This window comes from Lathamus discolor, chromosome Z, assembly GCF_037157495.1.
Source record: "Lathamus discolor isolate bLatDis1 chromosome Z, bLatDis1.hap1, whole genome shotgun sequence".
Classification (NCBI taxonomy): Eukaryota; Metazoa; Chordata; class Aves; order Psittaciformes; family Psittacidae; genus Lathamus; species Lathamus discolor.
In genome coordinates, this window is record NC_088909.1 from 16,474,918 (window position 1) to 16,496,684 (window position 21,767).

A 21,767-nucleotide genomic window follows, 5' to 3' on the forward strand; every position below is an offset into this window, starting at 1 on the left:
AATCTAGACAGCAGAAAGGAATGTCAGTAGAAACCAAGGATATTTTATTTTGTCTTTCTTTTCCTATTTACTTTATTTTAAGGATATATGTTTTTTCAATTGATGCTGTTTCTTAAGGTTGGCATTAATGTAAATGGGTTAAACCCAATTCTGCCAGGCAATACAGCCTAACAGTTTGAAAATCTCTTTCCTGAGTCTACAGATTCCTGCACAGCAAGAGTTCTTCTATGATTTCTAAGCATTTGTACCTATCATCTCACATCACAGACTTAGCTATTACAAAGAGACTGTGGTACGTTCCACAAAAAGGTCATAGGTCACTGTTACTGACATATGCCTTTAAGCCTTTGGATGCTTCAAAAGATGAAGATTAGCAACAATCCTCAGAACTCATACCCAGGAGATAGCTATTTGTCAAAAAGTTCACATTATTGATGCTTACAAAAGAAGAAGTATACGTAATTTATCTAATAAGTCAGGTATCATTTGTCTAGATTCCAGAGTTTTGACAGTTCACTTGCTGAATTATTTGATGTTGAGTTTCATATAATAAAGGCAAATTTTTCATCAGTTATGCATCATCTTAGGGGCAATTGGTATTATTGGGTGGATTTTCTTCCTCGGTTTTCTCCAGAGTTTTTCCTCTTAAAGTCTTTGTTTTCTTTAGAATTCATTATAAATGACATAATTACATGTCTTTTTCGCTCTTGATTGAGAACATTTCTTACAGATGATGATTTACCACTTGGAAATTACAAATAGCATGAATAGATGCAATTATTATATTGCAGAATTTCCTTTAAAATCCAGAAATGGAGTTCAGCTGAACTGTTCACATATTAAAGTAAGCAGGTCACACTTCCTCTAATCTTCACATGTGACCCTTGATGCAAATTGGAGTGTTTCCTCAAACTAAATTAAAAGGTTTCCTCTGGAATGTTTAACAGAGTTAAGAAAGGGATAAGCAGGAATGGACATGAAATGGAAATAAAAGAAACTACATAAAATAATTACATTTATGAAGATTCTTTCAGGCAACCACCATATTTCAGTAAGATAGTGTTCCAACTGAGGTTTAACAGATACAGTGTCTGACCACTGAATCTACTGAAAAACTTCCCGCTAATTTCAACTAGACTTTGGCCCAGATTTAAAGAGAAGATGCATCAACACACCTTTAATTTTCTAGACCCATTTTCCACAGAGAGAAAGAAAGATAATACTTGAAAGTGTAAACCAAGATTGCATGAGCCTAGCAGTGTTTTTAAGGAGTCACCTGTTATCATGGGATTTATTTATGGAAATGTTTGGCTGTGTCTTTCAGTGGTTCTCTACAGCTTACAAAGATGAACCAAGAATTACTTTTTTATCTGTCATTCATTACAGCATAACATAATTGCCATAGTATTTGCTGTTCTGTATCTGTTCTTATGGAAATGCCAGAATGTAAATGATTTCTACTAAAGACAGACATTTCAAGTAAAAATGTAAAGTATTTATTTTGACAATGCTGTTGATTAATTAATGAAGTCCAGAAACACTTTTACACATATGATAGCACACGTCCATTAGTGTGTCAGTTACTGCTGGTACACATACACGCCAAGAGCGGCAACATAGTCTGTTACAGAAAGCATGGCCTGAAATCAATCTACAAATGCAATGACTTCACTAGAGTCCTGATTGTATGTGTTTGCAATAGACAGCTCTTCAACAGCCAGTTCTGAGTATCTGAAATAAGCTCATCCTCTCTTCAAAAATAAGGGCCAGAGCATCTATTAATGGAGTGAGGAGAGGAGGAGAAAAGGCCAGGGGAATTAGAGATCAAAGAGCTGCAATTAGGCAATGTTAATGAGAAATGTTCTCAAAAGATTTTTGCTTTTGTAAAAAGCCTTCAGTTTATTTCATAAACAGAACTCTCTATAATGTAGAGCCATCTATCTAACCATTAATCCAAATTGTTTTCAGGCTCCAGTCTTTGCCAGAGAATAAGTTAGGACTGTTATCATGTTAAGCATACTCTGAGTTAAATCAATATTAAAGCTCAAATTCACTTTAGGCAGGGCTAGTTCAGTGCTCAGGACTTCTTAATATCCCTTTCATAGTGTCTAACATTAAAAAAAAAAAAAAATCAAACCCAAAACAAAAAAAAAAAACAAACCTAAACCCCCAAAGCCCAACATCTCCCCACCCCCCCAAAAACACACACACACACACACAAAAAAACACCCACAAAATTCACACCACAATATTTTTCTGAGGTGTGTAAAAAAATAAAAAATAAACCCAAAATCCCACAACTCAGTTCTGATCCCACAATTCGCTACTCCAGGATTTGATCCTGAAAGTAATGCACAACAACAAAATTAATGCACTGAAGAGTCTGCAGTTTACCTAAGGAGATACTACAAACAAAAGTTCCAGTCACTTCTAACTCACTCCTTCTGGTCATGCACTGCTACCTCTTTGGTTCTTCCAGCACTGGCATTTATCTAAACATGTAGCTCAATGGTGAGAAAATAAACTCATAAGAAGCAACAAATATATTTCAACATGAAACAGACATGATTCACATGTGTATCAAATGCACCAGATGAAACACTCACTCTGCAGAGATGTATTACTTCATGCAAGAACAGAAGTCCAGTTACAAGAAAGATGTAAAAAAGTAAGCTTCTGCAGTTTATCACCAAACCTAAACACAAAGTGTTTAAGAAGCAGCTTTACATTGAACTGAACTTTTAGGTTAGGTATAAGGAAGAAATTCCTCACTGTAAGAGTGATGAGTCACTGGAACAGGTTGCATCGAGGAATTGTGGCTGCCTCATCCCAGCAGTGTTCAGGGCCAGGCTGGACGGTGCTTGGAGCAACCTGCTCTTGAGGAAGGTGTCCCTGCTAGTGGCAGGGGATTGGAACTAGGTCACCTTTAAGGTGCCTTCCAGTGCAAACAATTCCATGATCCTATGAATTAATTTGCCAGCTGCTTCTGAGAGTAGGTCCTCTTCCTCCATAGTCCTTCCCTTATTGCCACTCACCTGAATTGCATCTAAGTCAATACAACTTGTGAGGTCTTAGAAAACTATCACTTCCCTTGGGTGGGGAATTTCCTAGGTTGATGAACCAAATTATTTCAGGTAAGAGGCAGGAACACATGGCAGAAGTACCAGTAGAGGGACAGAGCAGGACCATCTTTCTTCTGCTGTGATGAATTTGTAGACCTGTTCGTTAGGTCTAGTTTAATTTAACCACCTGGCCAAAAAAAAAAGAGAAACACTATACACCAAGAAACTAGAACAAAAGTCCAGTGTTAGGAGGCCAGTTATCAACAATATCAACCATTCCAGTAGCCTAGCAAATTGAGTCTCTACAATGGAACACAGTTCTAAGCAAAGGCAAGAACAATGTCCACATATTTGATGACAATCTAAATGTTCCCTTCTGACATGTCCCTCATGCTAGGAGGGCCAGACTCCTGGCAAACAAAATGTGCTAGGAAGTGCAAGCAGTGCTCCAAGTGGTAGAAGTGTGTCAACATATAGGTCACCTGAATGGGTAATACCATCACAACTGAGGCATAGCATTTAATGACAGAGGTAGTAAAAATTAGAAAGAAAAACAAGACATGAGCAACAAACCACCCGACCCCCCCCTACCACCCCCCCACCCCCGCCTTAGCAGACAAAGAAAAAAATACCCAAGCAACCACAAAACCAGAAAAATTATTCTCAGAGAGGCTGGAAAATCATGACTATTCTAAATGTGAATCCTCCAGTGTTTAATGTTACATTACTTTCCGGTGTTCTTCTGTGAGTCTGCTTTCTGAGTCTTATATCCAGACTAGAAGGCATCTTTATGCTTAAACCATCAGCAGTTTCTGTTGTCTTTGATTTCTACACATGACATTAACACTAATGGCTGTTTGGTCCCAGGATTTAAGAAATCCCTAACAACTTCTTAAGATCAAAACCAAAACTAAATCAATATCTTTATCCAAAGTTTTGGACAAGTTATTTTAATTTTTATTTTTTTTTTACTATAAAATATAAAATACACTAGCAACACATCTTGGTTTTAATAATAATATCCTGAAAAGTTAAAAATAATTTTTAAATCATACTATTTTTACTGAAACAAGTTTTTGAAAATCCCTCCTATGAAATAATCTTTTAAAATTCAAAATAATTTACAATAATTAACAAAAAAGTGTAAAGCCTGGAGGATAAATACTCTATTGTAAACCTGCAAAATGGAAACAACTATGAAAGTTCAAAATGTTTCACAAAATCATTTTCATGTTTTTCAACCAGCTCTGGTTACACACTTATTACAGTAGAACAGCTTTTAAAAAGCAGCTGTGTTTTCCACCAAAGGGGTGACAGCATTTCATTGTGGAGATAATGTGTGTAAATGATCCCTTCATTATATAGGGTCTGATCTTGTATTCTTTCTGCATCCTAAGTTCACACTGAAACTAACTATGTGTTAACAATAGTATTCTAGACAAATTCTAATGGGATAATGGTGTCATTATGACTACCTAAATCTCCCTTGTTTCATATGGATAGAGCATTTTACTTTCTGCTATTGAGCCAAGGTCTTCAATAGAAGTTTTGCCATAGAAAGTTGCACGATTTTATTCTAACTTTCTAACATTTTATCCACCTTGGTACATTTCCCTGCTGAGACAGCTGCACTTTAACAGCAGAGAAACTTTCTCTCTTCCATGTTGCAGGATCTGGCAACTGTTCAATAGCAAATGAACATTATCCAACACAGATCAGAAAATAAACATATCTACTCAAATGGAAACACAAGAAGCCATTCAGGTCCTGGACTATTATCACCCAACTTGGAATTTAGCTGGGACACTTGATCAACATAATTACTCTCACAGAGACTGCTTGTCAAAGGTTCTTCTACTCCCTCACTGGTCAACAGACATTTTGCATGGACAGAAAAGCATAAACTCTGGTTTACAGTTTTATTAAGGGCAAACTAATTGTTGCAAATATATAATTAAGTTTCCAAAAATACAATTTTCTTGCCTCAAACATAATCTTTAAACTTTTAAGCCAAAGATGAAACATCTATGGATCATAAGGGCCTACATACTCTGATTTTGAGAATGTCTCACAACGAAAACATGGAATTATCTCAAATTAGTAACCAAAAAAGTGAGGGCTTCATGAGAGAAGGCAGATACAAATTTTAAAGACCAGAATTTTCATATTTCTTGGTGAAGAGTTAGTCAAACACTTGCAAAAATAAAGATAATGCCCAAATTATTGCTTGCAGAATCAATAATATAAAACATATCTCCATTACGCTCTGATTTAATTGAAACTACATTTCTTTAATCCTTGCCAGGAAAAAAAAAAAAAAAAAAAGAATATGGCTACAGAATTCATGTGCCTACTTTTTATCTGCATGACCTGCTTCAAGAGCTAAGCCAAGTTTCATTAAAAATTATTGGTCTCATAACTTCTTCCCCCCGCCCCTTCCCCCAAGACTCCCATATGGCACCAATATCAAGATAAAATTGTGCAGTGTAAAGTATTCCCCACCCTTAATTTTTAAAAAATGCTATAAAGTGACTTTATGGCAAAGTCAAAAACTGTCAACAATGACAAGAACTCACTTGATAAAAGTATCATGGGCAGTTGTGCAATAGTGTTGATATAGCGTATTTTGATCTGAAAGATGACACACAACAAGAAGTTCTCATGTCTTATGCATGGTACTGAACTATACCAGCTCAGTGGAACACTATCCACTACTTGCTGGGTGCTTTGCAAACACATATTGTGGTATCAAGGAATTCTTTTGTATTACTGTGGCATCTGCTAAAAATGTCAGATGTGATCACAGCCCTTGCAAAACAAGTATTTTAACAACCAAAACCTTATGATAGGTTATATTTCAGTGACTTGGAAACAACACTGCATTATCCGAGAAAACAGCACAGATGTTCCTTAATAAAGTGCTCAGTTTATGCATTGTATTAACCTCATGAAACATTTATGCAAATCTTGCATTAACAAAAGGTAAAAGAATCATTATAGGTTATGAAGAAAACAATGTGACAACCTTTGTTTTTACCTCCATGTTTTATGGAGGCATTTTAACTCTTAGGGTTTTCTGTTTAGGAAGACACAGGGGCATTATAGATTTTCATCTATTTTGTTTTCAGTTCTGCTATCATTCCTTCCAGCTGATTTCACATTTTATAATGCTAATAGTGGGTGTATGGTTTTGAGTTTCTCTACTGTCAGCTGGTCAGTAGGTCTGGGGGATATATTTAATGGAATCTGACAGCTGATGGAACTGATCTCATTGAAAGGGGATTTGATATGTGGGATGAATGTGGTGACCCTCAATTCGCCATATTAATGACCATTATTATTCAAACTCTTGCAGCCAATATAACTCTTTTTCTTGGACGCAGCAGTACATGCATATAAAAGAAATGACTTATGGATGAGTTAGTCTGTATACTAGTTTGAGTGTCATTTAGATAGCATGTCAAAACAGATTAGCTATTTTACCCTGAAATAAAATTAAAGGAAAACCCTTTATACTCTGTACAGTTGTAAACAAAGCAATCATAAAAATGGATAGTTTCATTAGGCTGAGTTCACCAGCAAACACAAACACCTTCAACTGGGGGGAGAAAAGTACTTTGCTCTGGCCAATAGGAAATAAAACTCAGCAGTCAGATACTGTTGCTGCAACCAACAGGTCTTCCTCTGCTGTAGGTCACCCAAAGAAGTTACTGACACCCTTTTTACACAAATAATTTTTAGAAAAAGAGAACTGTATCAGCCTTACTTTACACAAACCAGAATGTAGGTAACCACCAGCACTGTAGCAGAATGTAACATTCTGCATTGATTTGTGGCAAAATATTTATTGTTTCATTTACTCTCTACTTGTAAAATAAAAGGAGAAATTTGGCCCAACCAAAGCTGTGCATGATGTGACAAATGATTTATATTCAAAGAAATCCTAGATTTCTGTCACCTTTTTGGAAAAAAGAAGCTGGTCACAGATGATTTAAGAGATATGCAAAAGATACAAAAGAAAATCTTAATGAGTGAGCAAGAATTACAGGAACCATTTGCTTTTAAATTACATGGTGCTGCTACTTTTTTAGGTCACAAATATAAAATCTATTATTGATCTTGAGCATTGCCTTGTATTTTGAAAGTCTTTTAAAGCCAAGGGCACTCTAATGCCATTTAATCAATAATTGCTTTCACATTTTTCAAGCAAATATGCAATTTGTTTACAGATTCTTAAAGGCTACTAATGTGCATTCCCTTTTCTACCATTCAAGAGGAGGTGAGGTTCTAGCTGCAACCTAGCAGCTAGCACTATTCAGATAGGGTGCCTGCTGTGCCAGGCAGGACATTCAAAACCCCCACAGCCTATTTTATGGCCCTTGTGATACATCAATAATATAAGCACACTGCATTTCTCTCCTTTCTTGTTTTAGCAAGTTCTCCAAAGGGACAGAAAGCTCTGAAAGGAACCAGACAAAGTGAAGCCACCACCAAAACAATGCACTGAGACACTCGACCTACACGTACAAGCATTGCAGCATATGAGGAATGCATCAATAACCTTTAAGTTATTAAAGAAACCATCTGAGAAAGAGGATGTAATTAGATCATAGCAGTGAGGCTCACATTTGGTTTCCATATTTTTGAAGATACAGTCAACATCAGAATATCTCAATTACTGTACAGTTTGAAAGCCTTAACCATATGATGACACTCAATTACTCATTCATCTAGCCAAAAATGTAAAAAGTGCTTGAAAAGTCAGTTCTTTAATCTCTTATGAATTGCCTTTATCTAAAGATTGTCACCACATGGGCAAGGGCATTGTGTATCTTGATCAGTTTATGTCTACCTTCTTGTTTATCCTCTATTGATGAAAATTCTAGATAGGATTGTCTCTCAATTTTAATAAATACACTTTCAGGACAAAATGAAAATTGGAATAAAGATAGACTTGGAAACTCTCAAGGAACATGAACACATAAACATGATAAAGCTAAAAGTTTAAAAAAGAAAGAACTTATCATGCATGCTAATTTTATTTGAAAACTTAGATCCCTAATACTCTAACCCATATTCAATTTTTGTACAAGTCCTGCAAAGTCCCCTCACCATTCACAAGCTAAGATAACATTATGGTTCCTTTGTCCTTTAACATTTTGTCTTATTCTGGAAATAACATCTCACTGCAAGATATATGCATTTGTGTGACGTTCTCTGAAAACAAGAAAAAAAAAGCATGATCTATCTTTGAATCTTCAAACTTGTTCATAGCCCTGTTTCAAATACTGTTTATTAGTTCTAGCCAGTAATAATCATTGTTCTAGAGTCAGCACTTCATTTCTGATCTTTCCATTGTTCCTGTGCAAGAACTATTTCATGTGATCATTGGTAGCCACTTATACTTGCACATATTCGCATAATTATATCTCTACATTACATACACACAGCCAGAAAAAGAATGCAGAAAACATTAATTTGTTTCTTATAATTTTAGTAAGACCAAAGCTCTCTGTACATCTAACACAGAAAATTTTGGACCAGAAATCAGTGATCATCCCACTTTATTTTAAGGGAAACTGATCTAAAACATAACAGAGGAAACTGAAAGAACCATTTTTTAGATGGTTTTGTTCTTCATGTAAAATGGATATAACACTCTGCAGACTTTAGGACCCTGAACACTGCATAATCCCACATACTGGCTTGCTGAACCTGAGCCACAGCTGTTCTGATAACAGACCCTTTGAAATTGCTACAACTTTGAATAAAGGCAGCGTTTGCAGTAATGATGCTACATGGGTGTTAAATTAATCATTGATACACATATTTCTCAAAGGTTTTTTGTGTTGCTCATAAATGAATATGTAGTAATCTGAACACCTGAAACTGAACTCCTGTGCTCATGCTGTCAGAATGGTCAGGCTTCAAATGAAATGGGTGAATCCCATCACCTGTTAGAAAATGTGGAATTTTACATGCTTTAAACATGTTAAGTGAGAAAAGCTGGATCAAAGTCTCTAGTACTACCATTATATGTAAGAAATAAAACTCTACAAGGCAAGATTGTAACTGAAAAAAACAGAATAGGGTTCATGGTATGTAATTCATTTACATTTGAACATAATTTATTAAAAATGAAAAATTGCTGAGTATAGACAAATCCAACTGTCTGAATAATTTCATGTATCAGAAATTCAGGTATCTTGAAAGAGAAAATTTCCGCAAGGAGGAAAATAAGTATTATTTTAATTCAAACCACAGTGTTTTAATTCAAAACTGAAAATATTAGAGCTCATTTACCTGGACCTTGAAGTCAAATTCACTCACATTACACAAGACATTCTCCCACTGTTGTACTTGGTGATCTCAGTAGGAATTTTATAGTGGACTAACAAGTCATTCCATCTTTCAAGGAGGTCCATAGGTCTAGCCTAATGCTGTTTTCCTAAAAGTAGCATACTTCCCTAAAAATCTGCTTCTTTCAAATTAGTTAAACATGCTTGATCAGTTTCTAGCTGGGGACTGAGTGCACTTTTATGTGAGGAGGTGACAAAGCAGTTAGATTTTCTCTGCTCCTCTGGAATGGCTAAGCTTAAAGAGCAAAACAATTCTGCTCTAATAATTCCACTCTGCATCATTCTTAAAGCAGTTAATTATTCCTTCTTCAGTGTTCAGCCCACAATATTTGCAGAGAACTTTTCACAGTGACCTTGAAGTTCAAATAAATTTAGTGAAACTGGGAAGCTCAGCCAGCAACAAACAAAATTCCACCTACTTTGTGTCAAGTGCTTCCTATTGTTTGATTTTAAACCTCTAAAGGCACCAAGCCAACAAAACATTAACACTAGATACACCATGGCTTATTTAGGCCATCTGAACGTCTCTCAAAACATCTTCTATGATTTGTTGATATTTTGTATGTTATTAGTTAATTTCTGTCCCTTAAGCCAGTATTTTTAAAATGCAGTAAAAATTAAAACAGCAATAGTCACTTCTGTCTGTCATAAAATTGCCAAGGCAAAACTATCCAGAACTGAAAAAACTGATTAGTATTCCTGTTGATTCTCTGATACATCCAAGGTGACATACAGTGATCAAATTCTAAGTTATGAAGAAAAAATATATTCTTATTTAAATCAAAGCTGCAGGGTTATATTCAGTAGCAGCAGGCACTAAACAGGAGACTGCTGAAACTGCCTGGTTAAGTCAAGATTTTTATTATGTGACAGTATTGACTGAAGAAAACAGCGAACCAACTCTGGTGTAAATCAATGAGCTTTTGCTAGGCTTTCACAAAATAAAAGACCTGCTGGATTCAAAAGTAAAATAATCAATTTTGTTACACTGAACACGTTGAAGATTGCAAGGAACAATTCCACAGCCTTCCTTAGTAATAATAATTTAAAAGCACTGAAAAAGAGGCAGGTTTTATTATCAAACCTGAAATATTTATTTTTTGAACAAAAACAAATGCAACAAACGTAAAGTCCTGGCAAGGGATCTAGCTCATCACCAGACAAGAAGAAAATTTCAACAGAAAAATCACTATGTGAACAGCCCAAAAGAGAAGCAGAAGTAAATAGAATCATAGAACAGTTAGGGTTGGAAAGGACCTCAAGATCATCTAGTTCCAACCCCCCTGCCATGGGCAGGGACACCTCACACTAAGCCATCCCACACAAGGCTTCATCCAACCTGGCCTTGAACACTGCCAGGGATGGAGCATTCACAACCTCCCTGGGCAACCCACTCCAGTGCCTCACCTCCCTTACAAGAAATGATTGAGATTATATATATTAGTTTTGATCATTTGTAGACTTTTTTTTTTTTTTTGAGCTAATGTGTTTTGTATATAAAAATGGAAAGAAAAAAAAAAGGAAAAAAGGGCAGGGGAGGGGGGGAAGAAAAAAGAGTACCAGAAGGTACTGGAGGGAGCAATGATTCCAGCCACATAATAAAGATATGTATGCTTTTTTTACCTGATTTATGTCATCTGATTGAGGTGACTAAACAAAGTTAAATCCTTTACCAGAATTTGTAACAGATTTCCTTCTCTTTCCATGATTATTTACTTATAGAAATTATAGCTACAAAAGTATAATTTAAAACAGTTCACTTCTCTTAATACTTGGTTTGGAGTTTCGATAGAACACAATTTCTTTCCTTTTTTTTGAATTATACTGACATCTGAAAGCTTCAAGAACTCTGCAGCACACTATTGGTAGTGCTCTCAGGAATACCAGCTACAAATAATTCTACAGCTGATTGGTTTTTCATGTTGTTAAAACATCTGGAATTGTATCTCTGGTCCTGGCAGAAGAATGCACATGTGGTGTGATAGAAACTTAAAGATTCATGGATGCTTAGTCCAGCAGTCAACTGGCTAAACTGATAAGAAAGAGGATTGTCTAAAGTAACATTAAAAAAAAAAAAGAAAGAAAAAAATCACTATTTTTTACTGAATATTACCTTCAATCAATGCTAAAATGAGGTTTACTTCAGTTAAATGAGGCTTAGTAAGGCTGTAGAATGCACAACAGAAATAACCATAACCTGTTCCCTTGAAAAATAGCTTCTGAAAGGCACCAAAACACACATAATTATATTCTAAAAAACACTAAAAATATACTCTGTACCACACACATGCAGCATAACAGCTTGATTTCATCATAACACTTAGATACAATATTTTCCTGCACAGTATTATATTAATATGATAAAGAGCAGCCAGCCAAAAAATAGCTGAAGAGCTGCAAAGTGATTTCAGAAATTGAAAAGCAATTTCAAATGTTTGGTAAGCATTAACTTACTCACTGCGCCCTATCAAAACCAGCTGCTAGCCCATAATTCTAACCTTTTCCCTTTCAAAAATACAAGGCCTTGAAATCCTATATTAATAAGAAACGAATATGGTAATTGAAAGAGTAAATGTAATTATAAAAGAAAGCTCCCACCATCAAAACCTTCCTCTTATTACATCAGCCTGTTCAGCTTAAAAGAGCAATTTGAAAATGTGTTCCCATGCAGCATAGCTTACATATCTGATAACCAATAGATTTCATGAAATTTTAGACCATTCTTCTGCATTCCAATCTCACTAAACATGCACTTGTTACAGCTCTAATTAACAGATGTAGGGATACTAAGAAATGTAGGCATGTTCACAAAATAGTCCCTGAGAATGAATGGGTTTACAGCAACAAACAAACTGAATGGAAGGGCACCTAAGTTTGTTGCCATCAAATGTTAAAGATTGGGAAGTCTCAGACCCCATGTCTTCCCTACATTAAGATGTCTCCCTCTAGTTCTGCATTGGGCATCAGTATGGAAGTGGGATTCATTTTCAAAAGTTCTTTCACACTTCAAGTCATTCCCTTAGGTTCAGACAACTGGCTCAGAACATCAAAGAGCAAGCTGCCATTCATCTTGTGTGCAAATAGCCTGTAACACTCAAAGTGGTAGTGCAAAACATGGACTTCATGTACTCCTCAACCTGAACCATTTTGAAAGCATGTCTTTTGTTTCTCTAACAAGTGCTTTTATCACCAGCTGCATTGCAAGGCTGGAACACTGTTGAAGGTACATCCCTATACAGGAAAGATTCCTGGAATTTAGTCCGCATTGCCTGGAAAATATATCAGTGTCCTGGGTTCAGCAGTAGCATTTTTTTCCTTCTTGGTAGATGGTGCAGTGCTGCGTTTTTGACTTTCAGCCTTGGAACAACACTGATAACACTGTTTTCAGTTGTTGCTAAGTAATGGTTACTTCATCCAAAGACTTTCGAATCTCATGCTCTGACAGGAAGGAGGGGAAGCCAGGAAGAAGCAGAGACAAGACACCTGACCCAAACTAGCCAAAGAGGCATTCCATACCACAGAATGCCATGCCCAGCATATAAACTGGGGGCAGTTACCTGGAAGGGCTAGATAACTGCTCCAGTTGGGCTGGGTATCGGTCAGCAGGTGGTGATTGCTTATATTCTTTCCCTTAGTTATTCCCCTTATCATTATAATTATTGGTGACAGCGGCAGTGGTTTATGTTGTAGCTTAGTTACTAGACTGTTCTGATAACAACCCGTGGGAGTTACATCTTTTTGATTCTCATCCCCATCCCTTCAGAAACTGGGGAAGGAAAAAGGGGGTGGGGATTGAGCGAGCATCTGCGTGGTTCTGAGTCACCGGCTGGGCTTAAACCACGACAATCAGCATCTGTTTCACATACACACAGTGTAAATAACACCTGGGTTATGAAATTAATGAAGAAGCTTTCTTCACTGGAAAGAAAAGGAGACTGGGTAAGGTACAGATATACATTATAGAATAAATACTTTATCACTGCTTTTTAAAAAAAAAAAAAATAATGCTTCTGGATATCTAAGCAGCATTCAGGCTCATTAACAGCCTAAGTCCCACTGGATTTAAAAACTAAAAACAGGACCACTATATGGCTTAAATAATTTTGGAAAGTTCAGTCATCATTAAAAAACACATCAGCTATTGCTTTAACAAAATTTAAGTGGCACCAAATATGTATACAAATAATATTGGTTCAGAATTTTCCTTGGATAGAAAGCAATTGTGCTGTCAAGATTTGACTGAAGAGGAACGTTACATCTTCAGAAAAAGAAGTACTCTTGTCTTCCCCATGACCCTCCTTGCTAAAATCCCTGTGTCTTGAAAATACCCATGTTTCATTCAGGAGATTTTTGGACTGTTTATTCTTTTTCTTTTTATTCTGTAATAGAAACAAATGAAAGCATAGTCTAAATTTACATAAGAGTTTTTTTCAACTATAAATTGTATATTTAAGAATCATTAAAAATAATGTATCAGTTTCAATGCACTCTTCATGCACAATGACAATATTGCTTCATCGTAAGCCTACATCCCCTTGCTGACACTCCTAGGCCCATAAAGTCTTTTTGTGGACGCAGCTGTTCAGAGAGAAGACAGTTTTTGTTGGCTCATCTTCCACTGTCCGTGGGTGCAGTATGATAATGCTGACGGGAAAATACCTTCCAACAGCGTAAACTGTTCCCACACTAAAAGGTGCTTTTCCAACATAGTGACAAGGAAGAGGCATAACTGGACTCAGAGTAAGGATGAGTACCTTACTTTCTTTGTAAGGCCTAATGTTTCTACATTAGACATGACAGTTCTTTTGATACTCACGGTTATTTTTAAGCACACAAAGTAAAATGTAGGTGATATTTAGCCCTTGTAAATTGCACAACTGTCATAAGGGGCAAACTGCTTTTTAGCTGTAGTTAAACAACAAAGAGGGGAGGGATGGCGGGGGGTGGGGGGAAGAGAAAAAAGAAGTTGAGAAAAGGAAAAAAGGGAAAAAAAGGGGTGGGGGTAGTTGAAACAAAGAAGTTTTATAGACCAAAACTCAGTAGAAAAAAAGGTGAGAGAAAACAAAACTTTGTGGCACCTCAGGCCGGTTCTGGGCCATGGCAACAATCTGAGGTCATCTATCTGTCCACACATGGAGCTATAAGCGGAGGCTGGGACTGCTTGTATTCCTCATTACTACCTCCACTTCCCTTTCTGTCAGACAAGTACAGTGTGACTTTACCTAAACTCTTTCAAAAACCGATGAAACTTTCTACATTACAGTCATGCAAACTAATAAGAAAAAAAAAATTCACATAATAAAGACCAAAAGGATGATATTAATCATCTTGTATAACCTCCTACATAAGCTGTAGCTTGCTTGGATCAAGAGTTGCTTCTGAGGTGAATCATCCCCATTTACCTTTTTTTGAACAATCACAAAACAGGCTTAAAGATGAAAAATGGGATAGAACCAAATAAAGACATGCTTCAGGTATGCCCCCAGTGAGCTCCAACCACTAATGTGTATTCATTCCTAGTAATCACACAGCAATAGGATGAAATAACGCTGTGTTACAAGGATAACGTCTGCTCCACAGATCCAGTCCTCTTGGATCACACCATATATGCACAGGAATAGGAGGCACTGAGTTGCTTTCCACAAGCACCTTTGTCAAGACATTTGCCACCAGAAATTTTTTTTTTAGGAGTTGTTCTAACATGGGCAAAGGAAGTTGTAAGAAACTAATATTTAACTTCATCAAGGTAACACTTTGATTCTTGAAAAGTTTTAGCTAAAATTATTAAGGTGTATAAATCTATTTGACAAGTTAATACATTACAATTGCGCTCCATAGGTAAGAACAAAAGAAAATTCATTACTGCATTTAATTTATCAAACATTTAATAAGAATGTCATTATTTGATCCTCCCTGCCTTAAAACTATAAACAACAGCCTACTTCCTTGAGCTTCATATTGACATAAGACCAAAACCAAATGCATAGCTTCAAGAACAGCATTAATCCTTTTCTATAATTGCCTAATGGAGTGTAAACAAAGCTTTTGAAAGTCTACAAAGGCTAAAAAAAAAAAAAAAAAGAGTAATAGCTATACATACACAAGTTTTCAGCAAGAATACATGGAATACTTCAGGTTTGGTTGTTGGTTGTTGGGACATACTAAAATCCCTACTGTAAGTTGCACAGTTATTCAAAAGTAGTATCTCTGAGCAGGATACCCTCAACACAAACAGGACAATAAGCAAAAATAGCTTCTCAAACGTGTAACAGCTTCAGAGGTGACAATACAAGCATTTGGAGTGGATGAAAGGAAGGGAGAAAATACTTCAGTTGTGATGTCTTGTTATCTACAATCTTCTTAAAAAGAAGTGGATGAGTGGGTGGGGTGGGATGTTAGCTAGCCATAATTTATTACTTGTTCTGAAACAGAGAATCAAAAAAGTTAAACCAAATTTTTACTGGGATCTTCAAAAAGTAAAACCTTTCTATTATTCACTCTGAGTTGATTAAAACAGTTCTTACGTGTTTTTTCTACACCAAAACAAGATACTTACAAGAAACCCAGCTAAAGAGCAAGCAGCAGTAGTAGCCACTTCTACATGAAACCAGTAGAGATTAATCTCAAAACTATTTATAGGTTCATTTGAATAAAGCAAACTTCCTTTTATCAACGCTGGAATTTTGAATTATTTTGAGTCACCTTTTCTAATCAAAACCCCTCTTGTTACAGAGTGAAGACTAGTGTTTTCCTGTTTCTAATATTTTTCATTCACAACAGCATCTTCACCACATCCATTTCTCCAGTACCGTGACCCCCCCCACCCTCTCACTCCTTATCTTTTGTTTTTAAAGATGTTTACCTCTGCCTAGTGATTTTGATTTCATATACATTTAAATGGAACCTGTCCACTCCTGTAACCAAATCCTATGAGCTCATGTTGCTGTGAGTGTGAGAAACAAACTGCATTAGCAGAAAACTTTCAAAACACTGTGCAGTTAAGTGTTACACTGTCATAAAAACTGCTAATCACATAATATGACATACATCTAAGTTATGCACAGCCAGAAGCACAGATTTTTATATATCCCTTTAAAAGAAATTACACTCACATGGTCATGCACAGAACAACATGCACACAGTTTTTATCTTTTCTTTTGAGGACTAGATTGTCTAGATTGCACCAAATAAAGAAAACAGGCCTTGGAACAAACAGATTCCTTTTAAGTGAATGCCAACACTTACCAGCTTTAACTACGATTAAATAAGCAATTAATTAGCATATAAGATATAACTATCTGTGCTGATTTTGGCTAGAATAGGGTTCATTTTCTTCACAGTAGCTACTATGGGGCTGTATTTTGTATTTGTGTTGAAAACAGTGTTGATAACACAGAGATGGCTTTGTTATTTCTGAGCAGTGCTTACGTAGAGTCAAGGCCTTTTCTGCTCTCACACCACTCCACCAGTGAGTAGGCTGAGGGTGCCCAAGAAGCTGCAAGGGGACACAGCCAGGACAGCAGATCTCAAGCAATATTTCATGCCATACAACATCATGCTCAGCATATAAAGCTGGAGGAAGAAGAAGGAAGGGGGCAACATTTGCAGTGGCGGCGTTTGTCTGCTCAAATAAGTTACGCATGCTGGAGCCCTGCTTTCGTAAGGATGACTGAACACCTGCCTGCCAAAGGGAAGTGGTGAATGAATCCCTTGTTTTGCTTTGCTTGCATGTATGGCTTTTGCCTTGCCTATTAAACTGTCCTTATCTCAATCCATGAGTTTTCTCACTTTTACTCTTCTGATGCTCTCTCCCATCCCACTGAGGCAGAGCGAATGAGCAGCTGTGTGGTGCTTAGTTGCTGGCTGGGGTTAAACCATGACACTACTTCTCTTCATATTCCTACTATCTGCAGTAGCCTTGTCACCTGGATGCTCATGCCAAAGAAACAGCTTTCTGAACTGAGTGCTCCATGAAATTGGTCTTAACTCACAGCCTTACCTTAAAAGTCCATGACCGTATGAGGCAACTTAGATAAAGTGGCACATTCTGCATGAAGCTACCTCAAAGCTCTCCAGTGTCTGTAAAAATTGCATCAAAATAAATACTGTGTGACTCTTCCAATATGTAGGTAGAAAAATAACTTGTTTTCCACGCAATACCTTTTAACTTACTAACAATATGAGAGCATGCAGTCCCTCACCTGAGCTATCAGGGTTTCAAGAGTAATTCCTTTCATGTGGAAGTCAACGCCTTGGTCTGCTTACACACCAAAGTCAAGCTCACACCAGAAATACTGCACCAAGGGTTGAATCATAGAATCATAGAATGGTTAGGGTTGGAAAGGACCTCAAGATCATCTAGTTCCAACCCCCCTGCCATGGACAGGGACACCTCTCACTAAACCATCCAACACAAGGCTTCATCCAACCTGGCCTTGAACACTGCCAGGGATGGAGCACTCACAACCTCCCTGGGCAACCCATTCCAGTGTCTCACCACCCTAACAGGAAAGAATTTCCTCCTTATAGCCAATCTAAACTTCCCCTGTTTCAGTTTTAACCCGTTACCCCTTGTCCTGTCACTACAGTCCCTGAGGAAGAGTCCCTCCCCAGCATCCCTATAGGCCCCCTTCAGACACTGGAAGGCTGCTATGAGGTCTCCACGCAACCTTCTCTTCTCCAGGCTGAAAAGCCCCAACTTCCTCAGCCTGTCTTCGTACAGGAGGTGCTCCAGTCCCCTGATCATCCTCGTGGCCCTCCTCTGGACTTGTTCCAGCAGTTCCATGTCCTTTTTATGATGAGGACACCTGAACTGCACACAATACTCCAGGTGAGGTCTCACAAGAGCAGAGTAGAGGGGCAGGATCACCTCCTTCGACCTGCTGGTCACGCTCCTTTTGATGTAGCCCAGGATACGGTTGGCTTTCTGGGCTGCGAGCGCATACTGAAGCCGGCTCATGTTCATTTTCTCATCCACCAGCACCCCCAAGTCCTTCTCTGCAGGGCTGTTCTGAATCTCTTCTTTGCCCAGTCTGTAGCTGTGCCTGGGATTGCTCCAACCCAGGTGTAGGACCCTGCACTTGTCATGGTTGAACTTCATAAGGTTGGCATCAGCCCACCCCACAAGCGTGTTGAGGTCCCTCTGGATGTCATCCCTTCCCTCCAGCATATCAACCAAACCACACAGCTTGGTGTCATCGGCAAACTTGCTGAGGGCACACTCAATCCCACTGTCCATGTCAGCGAGCCAGTCAGCACCTGGCAAGATCCATTCATATTGTCACACTTCTAATTTTAACACCAAAATGTCTTTGCAAATCTCTATGGCTTTTCCTTGACACTTAGAGTTTTGTTTTTTAAATGCATAAATGTGCAGCTCCTGAGAGAGATGCAAGATTCAGTCTGTACTAAGAGTGAGGGCTGTTTGTTCCTCTGTGTTAAGCAAACATCTAGCATTTCAAGCTAGGAATAGGGAAAACATTTTAAAACTTAGGTGTCCATAGTCCTCATCCCTTAGAAGAACTTTCATACACTGATACCATCACAATCAAAGAAACTCTAATTCAAGACATTTACACAGAAGATTTTTTTTCTCCAAGAAATAGCTTTTGTAAAATATTAATATAGTATGAAAAAAGCAACAACATTACATGCACCAAGATTTGAAAATTGTGGTTAAATTGGCATACATCAATAATTCATGTGTCATTTTCTCCAAGAAACTGTGAAAAAGCAACTTTGTTAAATTAACTACATACCCACACCTGCATTAAGGTTTTCACATGACTTTTGCATAAATATGTTTTACACTTACTGGTTTATTTCTGCCAATGTATTACAACCTCATTTTGAAACACCGCAGTTTTAATTTACAAACACACATACAAGGTAGTCAGACTAGCACAGGTGAAGAAGCATAAAAGAAAAACAGAGACTCCATTTGTGTGTGTATGTACGTATATATATAAAACCTATGCTGGTAGTAAAGCTTTGGACTGTAGTTATGTGATTTGATTCCCCATCAAATCAGTCAAAGAATTTAGAGGAGCTCCATTTATCTTGATGGTTGCATATAAATCCTGTAATATTCACTGATATTAAACACATACAGAAATATGAAGCAAAGTTTGAACATTATATTAAAAAGTAGACTTAGGTAAGACTGGTTTTGTGACAGAAAGTTACAAAAACTAAACACTTGGCATAGAATTGCTTCTATTCCAGTTCTTAGCACTGTTCCCACATATCCCAGCATTGCACTTTCTTTGGAAGCAAAGAGAAAGCTGTTCTCTACATCTAAATCAACTTCTCTAGCTTGTAGCACAAGGATTCCCATTCCAAAATCCAGATTTAAGGCTGATTTACATGTATACATTTGTAGAGTGACACTTCAGCTATCTAGAGCCATGAGGCTAACAAATATTTTAACAAGTGTTCTAACTTGGGACAGAAAGATCGCATGCTATAACATCCTATAACATCCACATCAGAACTGAAGCAAAACAACTGCAAGGATTTGTGTTGTTCTTGCTGAAAATGACAGATAACACAGCAATAGCAAGACTAGCAATTTATTGTCCTCATTTATTTTAACCTCAGAGGCTATCAATCAATATCTCAGAGCATTATCCAGTATTAATTAAATCAGACTTCTGATCACTTTGAAATTTGTAAAAGTCAACATGCAACTGACCAAAAATTATCTTTTAACATAGTACCTAATGTTACACTAGTTTCTACAATAAGAAGGTAACTAAACCTTACCAAAATGCACGTTAAAGTTTTCTAAATACACATTTTACAGAGCCACACTTAAGCAAAGCCTATTAACAGGAAATACGTCCATGGCAGCAAATATCTGAACTTTGCATTGCATGAACTAAGAGGCAAAAGAATCATGTCTCAGTAATAGGGTTAGCATTGATAAAACCAAAGTAAATTCTGAGAGCTCCCTATTACTCTCATTGAAGTAAAACTTGCATTTTCCATTTTTATTTCCATGCTGGTGGTTAAATCATTTTGTTTTTTTTTTTCTCAGCTTAAGTCCCAAGCCTTCTCTCTAGTTAAACTCAGACCAAATAGCATCCTGCAAGCTTTCTTTTGTGGCCAGGCCCAAACCGTGCTCTGTCATATCAATCTGCTCTTGGTGAAACCACTGAGAAAGCAGTGGTTATTACCTATGGATTCCTGACCTCAGCTCAGGGCTGGCACAATCTACAGTCAAAACAGGTAAGAAGAAAGGAGCACTCCCTGAAACCTTAAAATTCAGGAATGATAATGCTCACTACAGCAGAACGTTTCTTCACCCAAGATGTAAAGAATCTTATGTTTTCCAGATTATAGTGAAAGAAAAAAGGAATTCTAGTAAACACTCAGAATAGAGAGCATAGTGCCAAACAATCCTTTATGAAAAACTTGGTTTACACAAGACTTTTCTTGTTAGAAACAAAAATCTGTGATAAGCAACAACTGATTTAAAACCCCTTCTCACCAGTTCTGTTTCCCAGATTATTCTCCATGAATTTAGTGGCTGAGTAACTACTATTTTGAACCTTGAAGAGCTATCTGGCTGAAGAAATTTAAATGAGTGGGGAATATCCATATTGCCAGGAGCAGCAGGAGGAAGACATTACTGTTACTTACACAATCTATTCTCACTGAGAACGTTGACCTATATAATTTACAATATTTCTGTTGGAAATGCATTAGCAGCTGAACAGCAAGTAGCTTGTAAGGGAGAAATAGAGAAAAGAAATTTAAATCCTAGCTTCCAAGCTTCAAATGTTATTGAACATCAGCTGCAATCCCTGCAGTCAGCAGTCTATAACCTTTTAAAGTCCAAACAACAGAGTATTTTTTAAATGTGGAGATTTAATCTGATTTTGGTTTAAGAAACGTTTTATGGATTTATTTTGAATAAAGTGGCAATTAGTTCAAATGCAAAAGCATCCTTCCACACAAATTAACAACACAAAGTGCATGAACTGTTCATACAAATGTAGGATGCATGCTGCATACACATGTTAATCATGGCAGTCAGACGAAGTTCCCGACGACTGGAAAAAGGGAAATATAACCCCCATTTTCAAGAAGGGGAAAATGGAAGACCCAGGGAATTACAGACCAGTCAGTCTCACTTCTGTGCCTCGTAAAATCTTGGAGCACATTCTCCTGGATGGCATGTTAAGGCACATGAAAAACAACAAGGTGCTTGGTGACAGCCAGCATGGCTTCACTAAGGGGAAATCCTGCCTGATCAATTTGGTGGCCTTCTATGATGGGGCTACAGAATTGATGGACAAGGGTAGAGCAGTTGATGTCATCTACCTGGACTTGTGCAAAGCGT